The sequence below is a fragment of the Mesoplodon densirostris genome, chromosome 14 (genome assembly GCF_025265405.1).
Source record: "Mesoplodon densirostris isolate mMesDen1 chromosome 14, mMesDen1 primary haplotype, whole genome shotgun sequence".
In the NCBI taxonomy this organism is placed as follows: Eukaryota; Metazoa; Chordata; class Mammalia; order Artiodactyla; family Ziphiidae; genus Mesoplodon; species Mesoplodon densirostris.
The window spans coordinates 59,765,367-59,789,305 of NC_082674.1; the positions used below are offsets into that span (position 1 = coordinate 59,765,367).

At 42.4% G+C, this 23,939-nt stretch overlaps 1 long non-coding RNA gene across 1 annotated transcript in view; it reads right to left on the reverse strand.

Moving 5' to 3' along the window:
* Window positions 1-7,786: 7,786 nt before the first annotated feature.
* Window positions 7,787-23,939, reverse strand: part of LOC132501843 (uncharacterized) — a 47,474-nt gene continuing 31,321 nt past the window's right edge. Inside the window, exons 6-8 of the long non-coding RNA XR_009534334.1 lie at window positions 20,257-20,363; window positions 14,604-14,737; window positions 7,787-8,131 (exon numbers count right to left, since the gene is read on the reverse strand). This is a non-coding gene — a long non-coding RNA (uncharacterized LOC132501843). The remainder of the gene's footprint in view (window positions 8,132-14,603; window positions 14,738-20,256; window positions 20,364-23,939) is intronic.

Here is a 23,939-nt window from a genome sequence, read left to right on the forward strand (position 1 = left end):
AATGTCATAATTTTAATAATACAGCCTTAAATATTGTTTAACCTAAAGGAACCCTCTAATAAAATTTAAAACAGGATGAACACATTCCAAATCAAATAAATAGGAATATTAAAAAAAAATTAATAGGGGCCTTTCTCACCTTCTGAGATGGCCCACACTCTGCCTGTGGAGTGTTTCTCCCAAGGCCGCTCTTGCCTTCTGAGATGGCCCACATTCTGTCTGTGAAGTGTGTTTCTCTCTAAATAAATCCACTTCTCACCTATCACTTTGTCTCTCACCGAATTCTTTCTGCGATGAGACATCAAGAACCTGAGCTTCATTAAGTCCTGAGACCAGCTAGACCAACTCCCGCTCATCATCAACACCACTGGGGACGTCTTCTGTGCCATTTCTTCGTGACTTTTTGGGCACTAACACCTGGTTGGGAGACTACCTTGGAAGGGATAGCATCTAAAATCATATTTTTGTACTCTGATGCTGTTACAAAAAGTGCTTCATCATCAAGGAGATTCATAGAAAAGCTATGGAAACAATTACAACCATTCCACACCAAGATGATGGCTATGCGAGGATTCCAGCCCATACTGACTTAAAACAAGGAGCTGTCCTGCCCCTGGGGCCCCTAGATCAGGCATCCAGAGATTTTTACTCCCTGACAGGCAGGGTTGATGTCCCTACTCAGCCTTGAAGCAGTTACATAAGACAGACCATCGCCCTTCTGATTCCCATAAGAATATGGGAATAAAATCTCTGAGGGGGAGAATGACACAGGAGGGAAGGAGGCAGGGCACAACTTCTGAAAGAATGACATAGCCCGACGACATGACTTAAACTGAGTAGAACCAAATGGGTCCAAGATGTCAGACACAAGTCAACTTCCACTAGACCTTGAGCCTCAGTATATGCTCACATCAGCAAGCTAAATGACACACCCATAGGCGCCATGACAGTTCCAAGACCAACAAAAAGTGGGTGGTGGCCCAATTCCTGGAAACCCCCGCCCCTTACTAAAATAGCTGGAATACTCCTCCCACTCATTAGCCTATGAAATTACCTACTGTGTACCTACTTTATACTGACAACCCCATACCCTGGTGCCTTTCTCACATTCTGAGATGGCCCACACTCTGTCTGGGGAGTGTGTTTCTCTCTAAATAAATCCACTTCTTACCTAAAAAAAAAAAAAATTAATAGGAACATTCTATTCATATTGCTCTGTACTTACTTCTTTTTGGGGGGGGGGTGGATGTGAATTTATTTACATTAAGGCCTTATGAAGGGATAAAAAGGTTACATTTTGTGGCATATTTAACAAAATGTACTGACTGAAAATAAAGCTGGAATTGTCCCCAGAAAACTCAGGACCCCTAGTCTCACCAGGCTCTTTCTAGCAGTCCTGTAGGGTATACTTGCTCTTTTCATTGATACAGAACCTACTTCAATGTTTTCATGGCCACATAGCATTTCACAGTCCCTACTCATGGATATTTACCAATGCAATAAACATTCTTGTCCAGAGAACTCTGTGCTCAAGGATAAGCACTTCTTTAGACAAAATTCTAGTTTGCCCTGCTGTGATTTGCCTATTTGTATTTTTTGCCCATTTCCTATAGGACTTGCTGTCTTTTCTTTATTGATTTTTAGAAACCTTTTATAGATTATAGATACTAATCCACTGGGGGTTTTTTTAGGCTACATTGGGTCTTTGTTGCTGCGCGTGGGCTTTCTCTAGTTATGGCGAGTGGGGGCTACTCTTCATTGTGGTGCATGGGCTTCTCATTGCAGTGGCTTCTCTTGTTGCGGAGCATGGGCTCTAGGTGCATGGGCTTCAGTAGTTGTAGCACACAGGCTCAGTAGTTGTGGCGTGCGGGCTTCAGTAGTTGTGGCACGTGGGCCCTAGGTGCACAGGCTTCAGTAGTTGTGGCGCACGGGCTTAGTTGCTCCACAGCATGTGGGATCCTCCCAGACCAGGGCTCAAACCCGCATCCCCTGCATTGGCAGGCAGATTCTTAACCACTGCACCACCAGGGAAGTCCCTTAATCCATTGTTTATATTGCGAAAATTTTCTCCCAGCCTGTTGGCTGTCTTCTAACTTTGTTTATGATGACTGTGCCATACAGAAGTTTCTCATTTTTATGTGACAAAACCAATTACAAACAATTTAGAAAGTACTGCCATGGGAGCAATGCATTCCAAGCTCTGAGCCACACAGCCTCTTCTGCTAGGGCCCACATAGCTGTGCCTAGTAGGTTCCTGTGGTGAAACGGGGCTGGTTAGGCAATCATTTTCTGAGCTGTTCACGTCTGGTTTTACAGCCAAGGTGGTGGTGTAAATTAATCAAGTTAAGAAGGAGCAAAAAAGTTGTGAAGATTTTACTTGCTTGCTCGTTTTCATCTATTTGGAGGCTTCTTTCTTAAATGTTTGGAGTCACGTACTAACAATGTCAAAGAAATCCTGAGCCACTGAAAATCCAAAAACATCTTTATAAACAATAATCTGAGTATTTCCAGACCCTTTCAAATGTGGGCTTTAGGGCACTATTTGCTGTCACTGTGGAGGGAAAAAATACATTCCAGACCCCACAGGAATAGAAAGGCTCAAGAGTCAAATGACTCCTAAAGTTTCAAGCAAGAAACCTTTAAAGTTTCCCTTCAGCCTCTCACAGATGATTAGCACTGGCCCCAGTCTGATCCTGAACAGTTCAAAAAACCCTAGTGGCCAAATGGGATTTTGCCTGCAAGAGTACTTAGTCCCTGTTGCTGCAAACTGTGCCTACAGGCCCAATACTTTGTGGAGGCCATCCCACTTGGCCAGAACTACCTGCCGCCCCACTACTGAAACTCCATAGTATTCAGGCCAGCTGTGCAGAAGACAGGCCTAAAAGATGGTTCTGGCCTCCTTTCCCCTAGCTGAAACCTGACAGTCCTTAAGGAACTTGGTTTCTGAACAATGAAGGTTCTGCCATAAAATCATCCTTCAGTATCCAGTGGTACCAAAAGGAGAAACAGATGGTCTGTCTCAATGCTGCTTTAACGCCATTATTCCTATAACCTTAAAAAAAAAAAATCCTTCCTTTGCTGAGGCCTATACCAAACAACAACGTTCCTCCTCATTTCTGTAAGCTATTGACCTCCTGGTCATCAAGGACTTGGCCCCTTGATCAGAGTCTGCCTTTCCACTCCAAGTCACACCTTTTGCCTGCTCATGGTCTCCTATATCCTCCTATACTTCTACCTCTCCTTGTCTTGTCTTCTACAGTTTCTTCTTCAACTTCATTGATATTTCCAGCCTCTCGATACCCACCCCCCTCATCGTTTTGCTACCTATCAGTCCTCTCCTAGATTCACTTCTTTCTCTAGTCAAGTAGACAACCACTCTACTACCAATATCCGAGATTCCCCATACTCCAAGTCTTCCATTTGCCCCACAAAACACAGCTCCTGTTTGAATACGAATGTCCTCTGCTTTAACTCCCAAGTTGCTGAGCACTGCTAAAGCAATCATTCATCATGAGGGCTACTTCCTCTAGAAAGTCACTGTCTCCAATATTAGCTGGGTCTTTAGCACGGCTCAGCTATCCTCCTCCATGTCTCCAGATTACAGCCATTGGCACAACAGATTTTAAAAACCATGCCACTGTCCCCACTACCCCACCTGCTCCCGGCAGATGACTTCCATTTCTTCTGCCCAGAGAAAACAAAGCCCAACAGAAAGAAACTGTCTCCTCAAAACACCAAATCCCTCTGTCCCACCACATCCCTCAGCCCTATCAAATGACAGTGAAAAGTGCTCAAGAGAGTACTAGCAAAAGGTAGGAAAGCAATAAATGGTGATGTGGTGGCGATGCAGTTAAAATCAGCGATGGCTTTGTCCTTTATTCAAGTTTAATCTACCGATTCTTAGGATACAGTAAACCCTTCTTCCCTGGAACCTTGCTCAACAATTTTTATTTCTCTTTTCTGTCTTCAACGTTTCCCTCTCTTCTAGCTCTTTCCCCACAGCACAAGGTCATACTTGGGTCTCAAAAAACAAATAACTCTCCCTAGATCCTGTGTCCCCGCTTCACCAACTCTCCTCTCTTCACAGACAAGCTTCTTGAAAGAGTGGCCTCCCTGATGGGGCCCACACCCTTGCCTCCATCTGCTAGCTGCAGAGATACTATCTAATAAAAGAGAGTGGACTGCTCTTATTTACCAAAGGTCTGCTCTTCGGAAAACTGCTCTAGAGATTAGCGAAGAAGCATAGTGAAAAGAAATACACTGTGTTGCAATTAATTCAGAACTTTAATAATATAAATGAAAAGAACAGATTTTCCTTTGTATCAACACTACCTCTGACCAGGGTATAAGCAAGATCGTTTAAAGTGTTAAGACAAAGAAACGTGTTTTCACAAAACTCTGATTCTCTAGATCCAAAGGTAAAAATCATCTCTCCTCTCTGAGTTCCCACAGCATTAGTCTTATACCTGTCATACCCTATCAGTTTATATCAAATTATCATAAAACTCTCTGCAGTTAATAAATAATTGATAAATGATTATTATTATAGATTGGATAATTCTAATAATAGATCTACTCAACCAATTAAATCAGGCCCCCTGAAGATCCTCCACTGACATTTTGCTTAGTATTAGGCTTTTTTTACACATTGAATTTCACAAAGTTGCATTCAGTCATTCACATCCTGTAATTTAGGTTTTCACTTATTTAAATGTGCCTTAAAAACATCAAATACTAAGGCATTACCATGTCATTTGGTGTTCAGTCTGAAAAGACTAAAGTAGAAGTCAATGAGGCAAGAATTACCCAATCTGAGGGATGTGAGCAGGGCATTCTGGGGAAGGAATGCATCTTCCCTGCCTCACCTGAAAAGCAGCCCAAGAGACGCTCCTCCAGGAGGGGATGAGACACCCGCTCACACCGTCCGCCCCTTCTGCCTCCGCCCCTTCACAAGATCTGAGTGTTCAGCTCCCTGGCACAGGCACGGCTTTGCCATTCCTGGACCTCCCGAAGTGCGTTCATTTCTGAAACAAGGAAGTCTGCCTAGAAAATCTCAAACGATTTTTCTGATACAAATAACTGCACATTGTTTAAAGCATGAAAATCAAATTTGATTTTGAAAAGCAGGTTCAGTGCGTAAAGAAAGCCAGTGGTAAATCCTTTTGTGGATATGAAGAATCTCCATGTCCTCGTCCCCCGACCACCCTCAATATAACTGTTAGATCATCTGTATGAAATCAATAATTCTCCTAAAGCAGAACATGGAGATTGGTGTCAGAAGCTTCTTCCAAAGCACTGATTCCTGCCCCCACAGTCCCGCTGAAGAAGCCAGTCTTTAATCCTCACCCAGGCAGAAATACGGGCTTGGAGGACTGTGTAAGGGTAAAAAGGTGGCCAGGAAAGCATGCCAGGAAACACAGGGCAGGGCCAGGTGATAGGCCCCAGTCCCTCTAGAGCCAGAACCAGAACCTCCCAATTTGCTTTACCCTTGTAGAGGGTGTAATTTCCAGCAGGGCTAAAATAAAATCACCAACGGCACACAGCCAAAGGGCAGGGCCAGGCTGAGTAAGCAAAAGCCAGGGATGAGCCTGAGAGGCTCCTGATTTAGAATCCAAGCAGTGAGGAGCAAAGGTAGTGGAGAGCCTCTACAGAGGACTTATAAAGTAGCTGCCTTTTGAGTAAGATCCAGGTTGCCAACAGGAAATCTCCTACCTCCATGGGCCTCCTTACTTGCTCCAGAGACTTTCTCAGCAGCCTGACCTTTTTAGGAGGAAAGATCATGAGACTGGGACTCAAGTGACACCAGCATACTGGTTTTGGAAATGTCCCTTCTCTATGGAGTCACCAGCTCACAGAGCAGAAACTTCCCATGGTGTGCCCCCATTTCCTCCCCCTGCCAATACAGAATCTAAGACTTGTCCCCAAACCATCCAGCCGAGCTATAGTGTGAGGCTGTGGAAAGAATGCTTCATACAGTTCAACACGCCTGGGGAGAAAGATTCCTTCAGTCCTTCACTCGTTCACTCATTCATTCACCCAGTTTCCAAGCACTATTACTGCCCACTGTGCTCCAAGCACTCGACTACAGGATGCCTTGCAAGATTCTTAGCGGACACCGGTCAGGCAATTGCCTAAGAACCTCTTTAAAGTGGACCCTGTTGATTCGAACTTCTGACAGGAAATAACTGCTTTTTGTGTCTATGCTAGCAGGATGGGTTAGGTAAATAATCTAATCCCATAAATATGGCTGTCAGTTGGAAAACTGCAGTGACTTATGAGACTTCTGGTTTTCTACCCATTAAAGCAGGTCTTCTTAGGATCTCTACAAGCTAATGCATACACAAGTGAGTTAACCATGTGATTCCAAAAGTAAACAAACCTAATGAGTTCACAAAAAAAATCTTTTTTTCATGTAATTAATTCAGACAAGCCCTTCCTTCATGGGTCTAAGTCAATATGCTTTTATTGTATTGCTCTCAAAAGAATGAAGCCAGAATTCAATAAACCACTAAGTTACCACCCTAACTCTGCTGTAACCAAACTAGACAACCTTATTTAAAACACCTCAAGCTACTTATGAATAGATTAGGACTTTTTTTTTTTCCTTTTGAATTCTACGGAACATCCAACATTCTCTGGTTAGAGGAATGTCAGGGCCTACAAGGGACAGGGGACAGGGCGGTGACTGTGAGTGACTTGATGTCTTCCCTGGCTCTCTTCTTCCTCCCACCTCTTAACTGTGGGTACTGCTAGCTCCAGGCTACAGCCTTTGCTCTAGTCTTTCCCTCCTTGGAAAAGTCATCTCTAAGAGATGGAGCGTAGAGAAATGAGAAATGGAATTTGAGCCCTGAATACCTTAGAGTCCTAATTCTCTAACTGAACTTCAGTTCTAGTAAGGAGTAAAGTAATAAAGCATCGTATACAGGATTGTGTTAAATAAGCTGCTGTATATAATGGCCTTTGTAAATGGCAGATTGATTTTAAAATAATGCTGTGGCTGTTGTTTTATTATGATTACTGCCCAATCCTACCTCTCCTCAAGCTCTACTCTCAGGTTCCAACTGAGACCAATGCCACACTCCTCTCCAGAGTCTGCCAAGACTGCCAACAGGAAAGGGAGAACCAAGATATGACCCACCCCTCCTTCAAGAATCTCAAGGGTGTCAAATCTAGAGAGTTCCCACTCCTACCTATTACCTCTATTTTTACAGGTAAGTTTTTCTCTAAATGGGAATCCCCACCCTAAAGAACATTTCTTTTCAGATATACCTCTAGCCCTTCAAATTCAACTCCAAGAAACAAATTTGTCTCCCCTTCTAGAAGAGTGGTTCTCCTTTCCAGTTACCCCATACCTGTCATGACGAGTAGTTTTCCAACTTCACAGGGCAAACACTTTGGCATTATCAGTGACTTGTTATTCTTTCTTCTTTATCCTCTTCCTGCCTGTCAGACTACCAGATTAGTGGTTTCTTCTATGAAATGTCCTTCAGATTGGTTCTTTTCCTTATAATCCCATTGCCTGCCCCAGCTGACACCTTATTTTCATATTTCAGGCCTGGACTGCCACTATAGATTCCTAACTGGTTTCCCTAACCTCATTTTTCACTTCATTCATTTCATGCATTCACACCATAAAACCTTCCTACTTTTATCACCACTATTCATTACCTAGCCCATCAAGGTTTAAAAAAACATTGTCTGGTTTCAGCCCACATACCACCCTCAAGTCAGAATCTATTTCCTATTTTTTTTTAAATAAATTTATTTATTTATTTATTTTGGCTGCGTTAGATCTTCATTGCTGCTCACGGGCTTTCTCTAGTTGTGGTGAGCGGGGACTATTCTTCATTGTGGTGCACAGGCTTCTCACTGAGGTGGCTTCTCTCGTTGGTGGAGCACGGGCTCTAGGTGCACGGGCTTCAGTAGTTGTGGCATGTAGGCTCAGTAGTTGTGGCTCGCAGGCTCTAGAACACAGGCTCAGTAGTTGGGGCACACGGGTTTAGTCGCTCTGCAGCATGTGGGATCTTCCCGAACCAGGGCTCGAACACTTGTGCCCTACATTGGCAGGTGGATTCTTAACCACTGCACCACCAGGGAAGTCCCCTATTTTTTTAAAGTGGCTTTTCTTTTTCTGAATCAGAAAAGATAATTTCTGTTAACAATGTGTTGCATGATTTTTAAAATATATACACATAGCTATGGCTATATTTAATCTCAACTGAAACAGGTTCATATGCTATATATTTTTTCATGTATATACTGTAGCCATCTTTCTATGACAATAATTATACATTTACTTCGTGTATCACTGTATGGACATACCCTATTTATTTGGCCAATTCCCTATCAATGGCTATTTTGATTGCTTTATAAACTCTGTAATAAATATCGTCACACATACATCTCTGTACACTTGCCCTTAGGATAAATACCTAGAAGTTGAATTGTTGGTTTAAGAGCATGTGTACTTTAAATCTGATACATATTGCCAAACTGAACTTCAGAGAGAATGTATTAATATTTATTCCCAGCAACAGAGTATGAGATCCTGTTTCCTCCAGCCCTCGACAGTAACAAATATTTTCTTATTTTTAATATTTGTCAATCTAACAGTTGAAAAATGATATCTCATTTCTGTTTGTTTTCTGGATTATAAATAACAGCTTTTTTCTATATGCTTTATTGGCCATTTATATTTATTTTTCCATGACTTTTCCCATTTCCTTTTTGTGTTTTTTTCCTATTGATTTGTAAGAGCTTTGTACACATTAGAGATATGTTGAAAACATTTTTTAACCAGTCAACACCTAGTTTTTATTTTGTTTGTGGTACTTGTTGTGATTTTTTAAAAGCTAATCCACCACACTTTTTCCTTTATGGTTTCTGCCTTTGGTACCACACTAAAAAAACTATTTTCTAGTATACTTATCACTTTAGTTTTTATGTAAAAATCTTTAACACAACATTGTAAATCAACTATACTTCAATAAAAAATAATTTTAAAAAGTAAAATAAAATGAAAATAATAATAATTTTAAAAATAAAAATATTTATCTAGAATTTATTTTACTAGAAGGTGACAGAGATTTTCTTTTAAATGGTTAGACATTTGTCCTAAACGCTATCCTTTGCCACTGAAACCTAAGTCTGTTTCTGGTCTTTCGAATCTATTCTGAGCTCTACTCCCCAACAAGAATTCTTCCTCCCAGTTAGACGAGTTTTTTCATTGCCCACAATAGGTTTTATGTAGGTTGCTGCTTATATTCACATTGCCTCTTACCATTGCTCCACAGATCCTTCAAAGCAAAACCACTTCTGGGGTAAGAAGAAGTAAATGCTATTTAAAACAAGAAATACTTCCAGGGCTTCCCTGGTGGCGCAGTGGTTGAGAGTCCGCCTGCCGATGCAGGGGACGGGACGCAGGTTTGTGTCCCGGTCCGGGAAGATCCCACATGCTGCGGAGCAGCTGGGCCCGTGAGCCATGGCCGCTGAGCCTGCGCGTCCGGAGCCTGTGCTCCGCAACGGGAGAGGCCACAACCGTGAGAGGCCCACGAACAGCAAAAAAATAAATAAATAAAAAATAAAAAATAAAACAAGAAATACTTCCAAAAGAGAGAAGATAATATAGAAGAACACATAAGAGGTTCTACAAATCCTTTGTGTGGCTACGAAGTAGATGAGCTTTTTATTCAGCAGAGCCCTTCAGTGGACCTTGGATATACAGAGGTGAACCTGGGAGGCGGAGTTAGAGTTCAATTGCTTTGCATAATAAAGTAAGAAGTATTTGGAGCGCTTAGTGGCAATAGAGTAAGGAAGGTTTGCAAAGGAAAGAAAGATTGTAAGAGACACCAAGGCCACATATATGGGTGATATTAATGAATCCCTAATGGAAAGGTGGGCAAATTACTTTAAGGGAAAGGGATAGCCAGTATGAGAATTCAAGTTGCTTACTTTGCTGCAATGTAAAATACTCTCCATTACCCCAAACTTTAATAAAGTCCGCTACACACAAAAAGGCTTTGAGCTGGGAGATATCTGAGTTCTACCATCTGGTTCAGTGTGGATGGAAACAGGAACAGCATGCTTGAGACAATAAGACTGTCTATAATCTGAACTAATTTAATGGAAGCAAGAGATCAAAATCAGAGTGACTATAAATACATGAGCTCCCAAGAAACTGGTGAATTCCGGGTGAAGGAATCAGAGTTTCCACAAGTTGCAGAATGACACCTTGAGCCAAAAGTTTAAGGGAAAAGATGGTTCCAGCTAACTAATGTGTTACACTATGATACTCAATTCTCAGAACCTTTTAAACAGAATCAAACTGCATGAGGTACAACAGTGATGAACAGAAGTAGCTGGTAGGGGAGGTGCTGATCACTCTGCCTGCACAAGAAACAAGCTGAGGATTGTCCCTTCACCATTGCACATGCTCCCAAAGGGGTCTTGCAGTCCCTACCCCACCTAAGGTGTCCTCAGTCGACTCTCACCTCTTCCATGAAGCTTTCTCCCAAGGTTTTAGCCCTCAGATGTTTCCTTTCCAGAATTCCCAGTTTACTTAAAATCTAAACCTCAGATTAACCTTTATTTTTTCTGTTAATTTCTCTGTGGAATTCAACTGTACATGCCATGCAGACAAGAATTACATGAAAGAAAAAGAAAAGAAAAAACAAACCACCTACACACATCCTAAACATCTTATATTACACTCAGAGCCTATTAAATTCTTGGTGGTGGAACAGTGCAAGACAGTGATGCAGAAGCAAGTTTACTAATCAACCTAGATGGAGATGCTCCTAAATCAAGGAACAAAGTAAGAGGAATAAAAATAGGAAGGAACGTGGGAATAGGGAGAAGAGGATGGGTTGATGAAGAATGTAATCTGGCTTAAGACATGTAGAGTTTAAAATGCCTAAGAGCCATCCAGGTTATAATATCAATAATGTATGGGCATCATGAGTCAGGAACTAAAAGAGAGATTTAGGCTGGAGATAGAGATCTGAGAGTTTTTCATAAGCACAGATGACATCACCCAGGGACAGTTTATAGAGGGAGGAGAGAACAGGTCTAAGGAAAGAATCTTAGGAAATGTCTTCATGTAGGGAGCCTGTTAGGAAAGACTAGTTGGGGAAAGTAAGCCTTCTGCAGTTATAGACAAACTAATAATTATAAACACCTATAGAATGAACAAGTAACTGGCTGGCTCTATTTAAAATCTCTAAATGCCCATTTCAAGCCCTCTTTCCACCTTCCTGCAAGTGAACTCACTCACTGATCTTCACAGTTAAAACCATGGTCTTTCAGAGGAAGTGGCAGAAATGGACAAGTGTCACAGGCCAAGGCCCCTAAGGTGGGGCTTTGTGGGTGGAGGATGCTATTTGCTGATGTTCAGAGAACACCATACCTAAGGGAAAGTTCAACGCCGAGCCTTTCCATCTAGTTTGTTCTATGATTAGCTCAAGCCAACTGAGTTAAGATCAGCCAACCAAAGATCTCACTCAAGACAGTAAAGATCCATATACCAGGGTCTCAAAAGGTCTTAGTCAAGAGTCTTAGTGACTTCTATCTGCTTCAAGTGATCTTTTCCTGTCCTGGTTCTGAATGACATTCAGAGGAAGTGACTGGCTTCCACTTTGGTTACCAGCTATGCCCTTGGCACTTAGTCACCCACTCTGACAGATTTAAATGGCTGCAAGACTGCCCTTCCCAGACATGGGTTTATCTTCACTGAAGGACTGAAAAAAATTATTATATTCTGGACGGCCCACGAGCTATAAAAGAAGAGGGATTTCATAGGCAAAGTAGAAAATTTATAATGTCACATCCATTCCATAAAAATGACCTCCATACCACTTGGCACTGATGCCCATATGTAAAGTCAAAATCCTGAACCAGCAGTGAGAACTGAGACTAACGCGGAGATGAATAGTCCCAGAGTGGGAGAGATGGGGTGCCCAAAAGTGCTAGAGAAATCCTGGAAGAGGTCAAACCTAGGGAAAGAAGCCTCAGAGAAGCCCTCCTTCCTTGGATCCAAAAGCTGATGTATCTGTGGCCATGATGGCATAACCCCATTCACCATTTCCTGTTTCCACTGGAGGAAAGGGGAAGAGGACCTAAACATGGGAGAAAGAATGTAGCATCCCTACCTCCTTCTCCACCTTGGGCTGCACTCCAGATCAGAGCCGGCCTTATGCAGACACACAGTAAGTAGTCAAACACACGGTGTGATTCCAGCAGAGAGACATAAATAGCAGGTGCTCAGTGGGCACTTGTTGAATGAGGAGCCCCCAGAGAGATTTCCTATCCCCAAAGAATTTTTTTCACTGACTGTCACATTACTTTTACCTGGAATTCCTCCATTTGATGTCCATTCCTTTAGGATAAAGCCTTGTACTTCCCAAAACTGTGCTCCACCAAGCACCATACTCTGTCAGATTTTAACAATTTTCTTCAGCCAGAAAAAAAAAAAAAAAGGTTCTCTAGTTAAATAAGTCTAGGAAATGTTATATTCTCTATCTCCCTTTTGGAGCTTTATAAGTGCATATTAAAAGCTCTTTTTGAGGCAGAGGCAGTTGGAGAGCTAACATGAAATTCAGGACAGGGGCTCAACTAAGCCTAAGAGCCTTGTTCCAGAAGCATAGCTGTACAGACCAGCAAGACATCCAATTAGCCCAAAGAGCAGTAGACAGAGTTCAAGGTGGTCAACACTAGGATATCAGTGCATGGGCAGTACTCTACTTACCAAAGAGTAGCCGTAGGAAAAGTCTCTAGTATTGGAGAAGGGACCTGGCCCAGAAGAGATTGGAAAGCAAAGGCCACAGCCCCTAAGGGGTTGACAGCAGGGTTACAGTCCTGGACAGGGCTAGGGGGTCCTCTCAGGGAAAAGCCAAAAAAAGGTGAGATGGAGGAGAGGCAGAGACTGGTGGACAGAACTGTCACTCAGGGCACATGCCCAGGAGTTCCTCCCTGCTGGGGGCACTGGCTCCAAAATCCTGGTGATCAGCAGATCCAGCTACATCACTAGATCTTGTGTATGACGCTAAGGTGGTTGGGAAGAGAGGTAGGGGTGTGGTATATCCAGAAATTTCCAAAGAACTGTGCTGATTCTGGTAAGGAAGGAGGTCCATATTATGTCAATCTTTAGGAGGTGAGGGGTAGAGACCATTCTTCAGGTAGTTCTCTAGGGAAATGTGCTGAAAGAAGTGAGAACCTTAGAGGCCTGAATGAAGCCAAAAGTCTGATCCAAAGAAAATGCTCCAGACTTAGGGTAGAAATGTGGACAAAGTAGAAGTTGAAGCCTGAGGGTAAAGGGCATCCATGAACCCAACTGTGAGGAGCTGGGAAAGGCACTGAGATTTGAGCTGTCTCTTTCAAAGACTCCCTGAGAGAGGAAAGATGTGAGAATTCAGATCACAAAGGCAGCTTGGGAGCACTGGTAAATGAAAGATGAACAGTCAACCAGTAGAGAATTCAATCCAAAAAAGTTGAAGATTGAATCACAGGTGCTATGCTGGCACCTCTGGCTTAGTTATTTTGGCTCCACAAAGTTAGAGAACAAGAGGGAACTGCACTTTGTATGGATACCCCAAGTGCTTTGTCACTGCTTTGGACAAGGCTTATTTTACTTTCTGGTAAAGCCCTATCTCAGCACAGCTCATTGGGAAATCAAGACCAAAAGTTGTCTGTGACCAGTGGCCACTGAGGAAGTACCCTGCCCATGTTGTCATCGGTGGCCTCTTTTGCGCCACCATTTTACGTCATTTATGGGAAGCTGCCTCCTGCTTCCTAAGATCAGCGATGGTCTTGTCTGAGGACGTCGGAGCAAACCACAGACTCAAAGGTCCTACACTCCTTATTACATTCTGCCTGTCAGCTGTTCTCTAGACAACACCATGACTGCATATCCAGCACACTGGTGGGGAAATCTCTCTAGACCCAGCACCCGCTCTGGAGTTCAAGAGCCTCCATTCCCCCCACTCTCAGCTCCTTATCTTTCCTCAGGCAAAACTGTGAAGAAAACAAGGTGTTTCTTTAGGAACCCAACTTCTCTTCTCAGGGCCATTATCTCAATCTCAGTGATGTCTCCTTCCCGTCACTATGACTGGGGGCACAATGCTTTCTCCTCTCTGTCCCTACCTTAGTCTAGTTCTCAGAAATCAATCTCATAAGGTCATTCATACTTCTACTTACATGACCAAGACGCTTCATAATCAAACCCTTTCCTGGAGTTTCTTTATTTTTAATAGGGTCTCAAAAGACTTAAAGGGAAAGAAATTTCACTTGTGGAATTCCAAGCAACAGCAAATAGCTGAGGCAAGTCTTTGAGGGGCAAGACGTATTCTTGGTGCCCCCTGAAATTATACCACTTAACAGACCAGCCCTGTCTCTTCTTATTCCATCACCTGATACCCTTAGGCTGTCTCCTCTGCCAGCCAGAGGCCAGGCTCCCCTGGATCTGGGCCAACACCTACCGCCATCTGGTCTCCCTTGAAAAAGCAAAAGGGAGACATCTCTTGTTTACTCAGTAATAATTCACTGTAATAGTCACATAACAGGTGCCACCAGCTCCCAGTTCACACAGTAAGGCCACACCACACCCTCACCTCTGCCGCCATCATGGCTTATTCCTTGGAACACATCAACAGGTTTTATTTGGATGATAGGACAGGGCCTCTTAAACAGTACACCAGAGTTACCAGTGGTGTTTCGACAGTGTGAGTTACACTACAATGAAGACCTAGAGGTAAAGAACAAAGACTTTTTTAAATCCTCCCCTACAGTTAATTGGTTATCTTTCCCACATGTTGTTGCACCATATCTATATATATATAGAACCTAGTGCTAGTCTATAAACAGGATGCTCTGGCTAAACACGTCTAAACAAGCAAAACTGTGAGATAAAGAAAGATGGTATCTCCCCATCTTCTCTTCTTTCCCCACCCTCCTTTCTTACATCTTGTGAGAGACAGAAGAGCTCTATGAAAACAGCATGGGCTTTGGAATTGGACAGACCTGAGGAGAAATAAATCATAGCTCAGCCTTGTATTAGCTGTCTGACCTTGGGCAAGTTACATAACTTCTTTTTCAGCTTGCCCATGTGCAAAAATGGAGATGATAACTTATTGATTTGTATTGTGATATTAAATAAGAAAATATGCAAAGACATCTAATATATACCTGGCTCTCCAGGGATGTAAGTTTGTTCTTCCCAATCTAGTTTATCATGTACCTGGTCCCCTCGTGTTATGCTCTGGTTGTCCAAGGTGTGTGCCACACACAAACTTTCCCTTCCTTTTCCTAAACCCTATCAAAGTTCCCATCCCTTACAAAAGCTAATCTAATCACACTGCTAAAAGGAAAGCAGTTCTGATAAAATGAAGTCAAGTAAAACGTGGACGATATTGTTGGGTTCCTATATTAACTCTCTGGGAGATATTTCTTCATTTAAAAAGAAAAGGGAGGACTTCCCTGGTGGCGCAGTGGTTGAGAGTCCACCTGCCGATGCAGGGGACACGGGTTCGTGCCCCGGTCCAGGAAGATCCCACGTGCCGTGGAGCGGCTGGGCCCGTGAGCCATGGCCAGAGCCTGTGCTCCGCAACGGGAGAGGCCACAACAGTGAGAGGCCCGCGTACCAAGGGAAAAAAAAAAAAAAAAAGAAAAGGGGGCTTCCCTGGTGGCGCAGTGGTTGAGAGTATGCCTGCCAATGCAGGGGACACAGGTTCGAGCCCTGGTCTGGGAGGATCCCACATGCCGCGGAGCAACTGGGCCCGTGAGCCACAACTACTGAGCCTGCATGTCTGGAGCCTGTGCTCCACAACAAGAGAGGCCATGACAGTGAGAGGCCCACGCACCGTGATGAAGAGTGGCCCCAGCTCGCCGCAACTAGAGAAAGCCCTCAGCACAGAAACGAAGACCCAACAAGGCCAAAATAAATAAAATAAATTAATTTTTTAAAAAAATTAAAAAATAAAAAAAGAAAAAGAAAAGGGGGGTGTGGAAATTCAAATGAAAGAAAAGACTTCTGATGATGAGACTCTCCTACAGGACAGGGGATCAGGGTGTTGGCCTCTCTCCCTGCAAGCACAGTCTCTGTGGTAAAGATGAGAAACCATCAGAGATATAGGACACCATCTCAGATTGCTGAATGTCACACCTCAAATCAACAGGTCCAGAATAGAACCTGGGAGCCTTGGCTACCTCTTCTGCTCTGGCCAGCACACACTACTTCCCTAGCCAAGAAGTTACGGTGGTGCTTTTTTCCCTAGGAGGTTTCCAACACTATTTTAAACTCTATGGAAACAAGCAGTAATAGGATTTAATTATGGGTCATAGCCTTGGAACAGCCTATTTGAGGCCTGGGCTCACTTCCAGAATCATACCTTACCTCAACAAGGCCCATGTTAATACAGGAAGCAAAGTGGGCCTGCATCTTGACTTCTCTCAGTGATCTAGGAAGGAGGAACACAGGAAAATTTCTGGACTTTCCACATCCAGGATCACTGAAGCAGATTACTACAACTAAAAACGGCTTAAGTGTAATCACGTGGCACAAAATGCTATGCTGACTATAAATCACAGTTCAGCATGGGAGTTCTCATTGTGAGGGACTCTTTAGCAGTGTGCATGTTCTACTTGACCTTCTTGGCAAGGCCCCAGGGAGCCCAGAGCATAGCCCAGGCTGGGCTCTCAGTGGTCTGGACACCACTGCAGGGTGAAAGGGGCTGGCTGGCAGCTTTGGCAGATGGAGTTAAGAGGAAATGAAGGTGAAGTCCAAGGTAAGGAAGGGGCTGGTCCAGGCAGGATTATCTGACAGCACATGCTCAGGGAACTGGCAAAGCAGAAACAATAGTAACAAGTGTTTTAAATTATTTTATATTTATCCAGGTAGTCACCGTGGTAAATATCAAAATTTTGCTGGGTTTTCCTTATACTTTGCTAGATTTCCTTATACTTATTTTGTGCTTAATATTGTTTTTGAAATATATACTGAGGGCTAAAATTACGAGGAACATCATAATCTTCCTATTGCTTAGGCCTCTAAAGTTCTTTTCTGTTTTTTTTAATAAATTTATTTACTTATTATTTATTTTTGGCTGCGTTGGGTCTTCGTTGCTGTGCACGGGCTTTCTCTAGTTGTGGCGAGCCGGGGATACTCTTGGTTGTGGTGCGTGGGCTTCTCATTCCGGTGGCTTCTCTTGTTGTGGAGCACAGGCTCTAGGCGCGCGGGCTTCAGTAGTTGTGGCAAGTGGGCTCAGTAGCCGTGGCTCGCGGGCTCTAGAGCGCAGGCTCAGTAGTTGTGGCACATGGGCTTAGTTGCTCCGCGGCATGTGGGATCTTCCTGGATCAGGGCGCGAACCTGTGTCCCCGCCATTGGCAGGCGGACTCTTAACCACTGTGCCACCAGGGAAGTCCCGAGGCCTCTAAAGTTCTTAATCTGGTCCTTGACTTCAGCATGAAGCAAGAAAAACCAGGATTCCAAAGCTTCATGGTCAATATTCATTTTTCCATTCAGTAAACATTTCTTCAGGGGCCAATAAGTGCCAAGTCTTTACTCAGTCCTGGGATACAGCAGCAAACAAAACAGATATGGTTCCTGAGTTCCCAGAGCTACAGTTTAGTGAGAGGAGTTAAGAATAAGATCAGGATGCAAAGCAAAAGGTCTATATTAGAAAACAGGCAAGATTCTTTAGCCAGCAATGGGATGCAGAGGGAGGAGACCTCTTCTGGGATGCCAGCAGAAGAGACCATGGCAGACAAGGTGCCTGTTCAGGGAGATGACCTTATCCTCCCATTCCTTTTGGCAGGGGAGAGAGCCACTGCTGTGGGTTGAGTTAATCAAGAACAAGTGACCAGGGCCCTCGCAGCCAGGGCTACCATGCAGCTGTTCCTTCTCTGCTCACAGCCATGAACTGTGATACGTGCCATGTGAGCTATGTGTGAGATCCTGAAATCTCCAAAGGAAAACAAGACTTGAGCTGTCTACTGACAGGAATTCTAGGACATTATAGTGGGCCAGAAATGGGAAGCATACAAGAAACTTGGTGACCCTCCCCTGAATTGTCACTGACACTTCTGACATTACAAGGGAATGAAAAAAAAAAGCCTGATTTCACCTGGAGGGGTGGGGTCAGGAAGAGACCTGCTGAAATGATGGGGCTACAGCCAGAAGCCTCCTGAGGGGCATTTCTGCTTTAGGGTGTAAAGTGGGCAAGGATGGGGAAATGCTGCAGCCTGCTGTGTTTGAGAAAGGAGCTATTTGAGCAGCTCAACCTCAGCACTACCAGAAGTGGGAAGGCTGTGATAAAGGTGAAGAGCTGATAAGAATAATAGCAAGAGCTTCAGAGTGAGTGCCCAGCCAGCAGAGCAGTGGCCTAAAGAGATTTCCAAGTATTTGACCTCTCTGGGCCTCAGTTTCCTTATCTGAAAACAGAGATGATAATAATAGCATGCACTGGTTTCCTAGGGTTGCTGTAGCAAATACTACCAACTAGGTGGCTTTTAAACAACAGAAATTTACTCTCTCACAGTTCTGGAAGCTAGAATTCCAAAATAAAGGTGTCAGCAGGGCTATGCTCCCTCTGAAAGTTCTAGGAAAGAACCCTTCCTTGCCTCTTCCAGCTTCTGGTGGTTGCCAGTAATCCCTGCCATTCTTTGTATATGGCAGCATATCTCCTATCTCTGCCTCCATCTCTACATGGTCATCTTTCCTCTGTGAGTGTCTCCCTCTTCTTATAGGAACACCAGGCATTGGATTAGGGCCCAATCAAGTTATGACTTCATCATAACTTGACTATATCTTACAAAGACCTTATTTCCAAATAAGATCACATTCATAGATTCTAGGTGGGTATGAATTTTTAGGGGGACACTATGCAACCCAGTACAGAGCACCTACCACATAAAGAGTTTATATATGTAAGATGCTTAGAACAGTTCCTGGTAGATAATATATGCCATGTATGAGTTAGCTGCCTTTCTTCATTATCTCTGGCAGACAGTAGCTGCCATGAAATATGTGGATGCTCTGCTGTATAAGAATCATCCTCCCTCCATCTTGAGTCAGAGGCAAAAAACTGGGTGGGACTAGAGTTCCAAAAAGAGAAGATGAGGACAGAGCTAGAACACGATGGGTTTATTACCATTCAACACCCCCTCTACCAATACCCTATCAATACACCTAGGCTGGAGTGAGGAAGTATCTGCTACAGTCACATCATTTGTTTTTTGAACAGAGAACTTATCATTCCAAACTAACAGTGGTCCCATCTTATCATTCCAAACTAACAATAGCCCCATCAAAGAGGTCCTCAAATTAGGACCCACTTAGGAGGAGCTTCCAGAGCCAGGAGAGAAGCTGCACCAGTGACCCCAGCAGCCTCATCACTTAGAATCAACTGTGAGTTCTGATCCCAAACTGTTTTACACAGCATATTCATCCCATAGTTTAACAAATGAATGACTACTGACTGAGTCCAAATATTAAATTCATTCTCTAAAATGGAGATTTGCTACTTGCTATAGCTAGGATAGCTTACTTTCAAATTGGGGGAGGGGAGAATAGATTAAAGGCTCCTGCTCTTGCTCCTTCAGTAAAGGGGTTTGGGACACTACTAAAAAGAAATAGAACCAGATTTCAACTGCTATCTTCATATCAAAATAAATTCCAGATGAATCAAAGATTTAAATTTAAAGATTTAAAAATACACACCTAAGCAAAGTACTCAACAAGAATGAGTAACTATTTTTATAATTTTGAGGTAGGGAAGCATGCCTTTTCTAAACATTGAACTAGTAGCAAAAACTATAACGGAAAAGATTATGTTGACTACTTAAAAATGTCAAACTTGCAGATAGATAAAAAATTGTATAAACAAAGGTGAAAAACAAATGACAAACTGGGAACAATTCTGCACTATATACAACAGTCAACACTTTAGCTCTTACAAATTATCAACAAAATATTACTGGGAAAATGTGCAAAGGACATGACATGAATAAGTGATTCAAAAAATATATACATCTGTCCAAAATACATTTGAAAAGATGTTTAATCTTTAATATTCAAAGAAATGTAAATTAAATCATATTTAATGATTAAATATAATGTAAATTAAATCACAATTAAGTGCCATGTCTTAGTTACTATTTGAAGCATTTTACTTGGATTAACTGATTTACTTCCCATGAAATAGGTGCTATCATTATCCCTACTTTACCAAAGATGAAACTGAGGTACAGAGAAGTTAAATGACGTACCCAAGGTCACATAGTAAGCGGCTGAGTCAGAATTCAGGTCCCATCAGGCTAGCTCCAGAGTCACATTCTCAATTACCATGTTATACAGTGACAAGACAATGTTTCACCTGTCAGATGAGGAACACAAAAAACACACAAGCCAGTGTTACTGATGATATGGAGAAACAGGCAATCTCATGCACTGTTAGTATAAGTTAACATTCTTAAGGGTAGTTTGGCTTCATGAATCAACATTCTAACTGTGCACATATCCTTTATCTGAGCCATTCCATTTCTTGAAACTTATCCTAAGGGGATACATAGACAACTGTATAAAGATTATTTACCAAGGTATTTACTATAGAATATACATAATAACAAATATGTTACAAATAAAAACCCCAACAGGCATACCAAAAATCCAACAAATTCATTCATTCAACAAATATTTATTGAGCACCACCTATGTACCAGGAACTGGTACTAAGCTCTAGTTACAGAGAAGCAGAGTAAAAAAAAAAAAAAAAAAATCCCTATTTTCATGGAGCCTACATTCTAATGAAGTGTGTTAGGCAATAAACAAATAAGAAAAATATGTAGTATGGCATGTGGGGCTAAATGCTATAAAGAAAAGTAAAGGAGAGAAGGAAGACAGGAAAGGAAGGTTGTCACAACTTTAAGTAAGAGGGTCGGGGAAGGCACCATTGATTAGAGATGAGATAAATAGATTATATACTAAGAGAATAAAATGCATTATGGTATATCCACACATGGAAGTATAATTCAGCCATTAATTCTGTATTTACTGAAAAGATGTCTATAACACATAATCCAATGAAAAAGGATTCTCACTACACACAAAAAATAGGTAACTATGTGAGGTAATGGATGTGTTAACCACATTGTGGTAATCAGTTAACAATATATATATGTATCAAATCATCACACTGTACACCTTAAACTTACACAACGTTACACATCAATTATATCTCAATGAAGCTGGGAAAAAAGGTGAAAAAAGAAAACAAAACAGTATTAAAGAAAAAAAACAGGGCTTCCCTGGTGGCACAGCAGTTAAGAATCTGCCTGCTAATGCAGGGGACACAGGTTCGAGCCCTGGCCTGGGAAGATCCCACATGCCGTGGAGCAACTAAGCCCGTGCACCACAACTACTGAGCCTGCACGCCATAACTACTGAAGCCTGCACTCCTAGAGCCCGTGCTTCGCAACAAGAGGAGCCACCGCAATGAGAAGCCCACACACCACAACAAACAGTAGCCCCCACTCACCGCAACTAGAGAAAGCCCGAGTGCAGCAACAAAGACCCAACGCAGCCAAAAATAAATAAAAATAAAATAAATAAATTTATTTTAAAACACCAGTATTAAGTTATGGGTCCATTGATATGAAATTACATGTGTATACATGCTTATGCTTTACATGGGAAAGAGAAACAACACAGAAAGAGACTGATAATACCAAGCAAGGGTCCAGGCTGAGTGCCAGATAAGTGGTACAGGCAGCACGTGTTTGTTCTCCTACCTGCTCACTCATCCTCCTCTCCACATCTACACTTTGTTCCAAAAAGGATTTAACGACAGCAAATCCACATACGCCACAAGTTCTTTAACTCTGCCCATCCTCCCTCACCCTTTTCCCTGCTCTTCCCAGAAGCCAGGATAGTGACAGGGTGAAAGGGATAAAAGCTTAAGATCAAGATAAGCTGAGTGGACATAAGACGGATGGAGGGACACACCCACAGATCTGGATGGGATTCCTCTTATTGCAGCACATGGGAAACATCCTGGGAGGCATATTTCCTCCGTGCAGATCTGTAAGATTTGAAGCAAGGCTATCTGATTTAGATTCCCTATTATATCTCCTACTAAACCCCAAATGCCTTACAGGGCAGCCAGGAGCAAGACTGCTCATTCACAAGGAGGTGACAAGCCACAGCAGGCCAGAACACTACCCCTGGTACATGAGTGCCTACATCTTCCTTTGAGCAGAAAATGACACAGAGCTGAGCCCTTTTTGACCCTTACCTTATCCCTTCCTCCATGCCTGCACGCAACAAGCTGTCCTGGCTATACCATGACTACCCTAGAGATTCAGATTTCCCCACTAAGATTCTCAGGCTAGGTCCCTACCAAGAAAGTTGCCCAAAGTGACAAGCCATGCTAGTGTACACTGGAACATTTTCAGCTGCGACGCAGTTTCGAGTATATCCCTAGATCCAGATATATTTGCTCTCAAATATGTGGGAGCAGAACACACTTCTTGCTTGAGCATAAAGCCACACACAAGAAATTGGCAACTTCATAAAGGTGGAATCCATGTTGCTATTCCCTATTTCTTTAGCCTGAGGGTAGCAGTGGAGGCAAACAAATAGAGGTAGGGGACCTAGGGAAAGATTTGACTATTTCAAAATATTTCTCAAACACTCTCTGTCACCTCTTGGATACCTACTATATGCCAGGCCTTGTGTTAAGTGCTTTCATATACTTATACCAAAATTGACAAATTACTTTTATCAAACATTCCTAAAATGTGCTACTGAATTTAAGACACCTAAGGCACATATAGGTCCAGCTGCCCTGCTGACAGCTGAATATCCAAGCTTGAAATTAGGTAGAGGGTAGAAATCTAAGACTTCCCTTGAGGCTACAACACAGAAGTCTCACTGCATACTATCAGGCCACAGCCTCAAGGCCCCATTCCAGCTTCTGCTTTCTCTCCTGGGCTTTCAGCAGGGAACATCACACACACACACACACACACACAAATCTTCCAATGCCCTTAGTCTGCAAGTGGAAGAAATTCTTCACTAGGGAAGAGTACAAGGTGAATCAGAGAAAAACCAAAGCAATCATCTCTTCAGCAGAGAAGTCTCTTTCTCTCTTTATCCATTTCTCTCGTCTTTCTTGAATATGTAGTTATTGAGCAACTTCTATTATGCTTATCACTATAGGATATAATCATAAGACATGCCTCCTGCCCTCAAGAATTTACTCTGTTTAGGAAGACAAAATCAACACACAGGAAACATGTTATTGAAAAGGGGAACTCTAATGTATATGTAAAACTGAAACAGACTCACAGATACAGAAGACAAACTAGTGATTACCAAAGAGGAGAGAGACAAATTAGGGATTACAGATACAAACTATCATGTATAAAATAGATAAGCAACAAGGATATATTGCATAGCACAGTGAGTTATAGCCATTATCTTACAATGGCTATCTTACAATGGAGCATAATCTGCAAAAATACTGAATCACTTTGCTATACACCTGAAACTAATATAATATTGTAAATCAACTATACTTCAATAAAGGTGGAGGGTCTTTAAGATTTCTAGTGCAAGAGTGGTGCTAGTAACACAAATGGAGGGATAAATGATGTTAGACACACGGTACACATAGGTATCTTCAATTTCAACACAATCTCCCCTTTTTTTGTTCTATTCTTAGTAGAAATGTGTTTCACTTCAAGAAAAATCTCAAATACAAAAATCCAATACATAAAGTTGGGAATCATTCACTAGAAAAAAAAAAGATCTCTTTGCTGTAAAGTTTAGGGAGCTACCATTTAACCTGCTCCCAACCCATGTTCCTGTTGCCCCATATACACACAACGTTTACATTCAACTTTTCAGGTTCACAGGGTAAAGCAAAGTACTTTTTAAAAAAGATTATAAA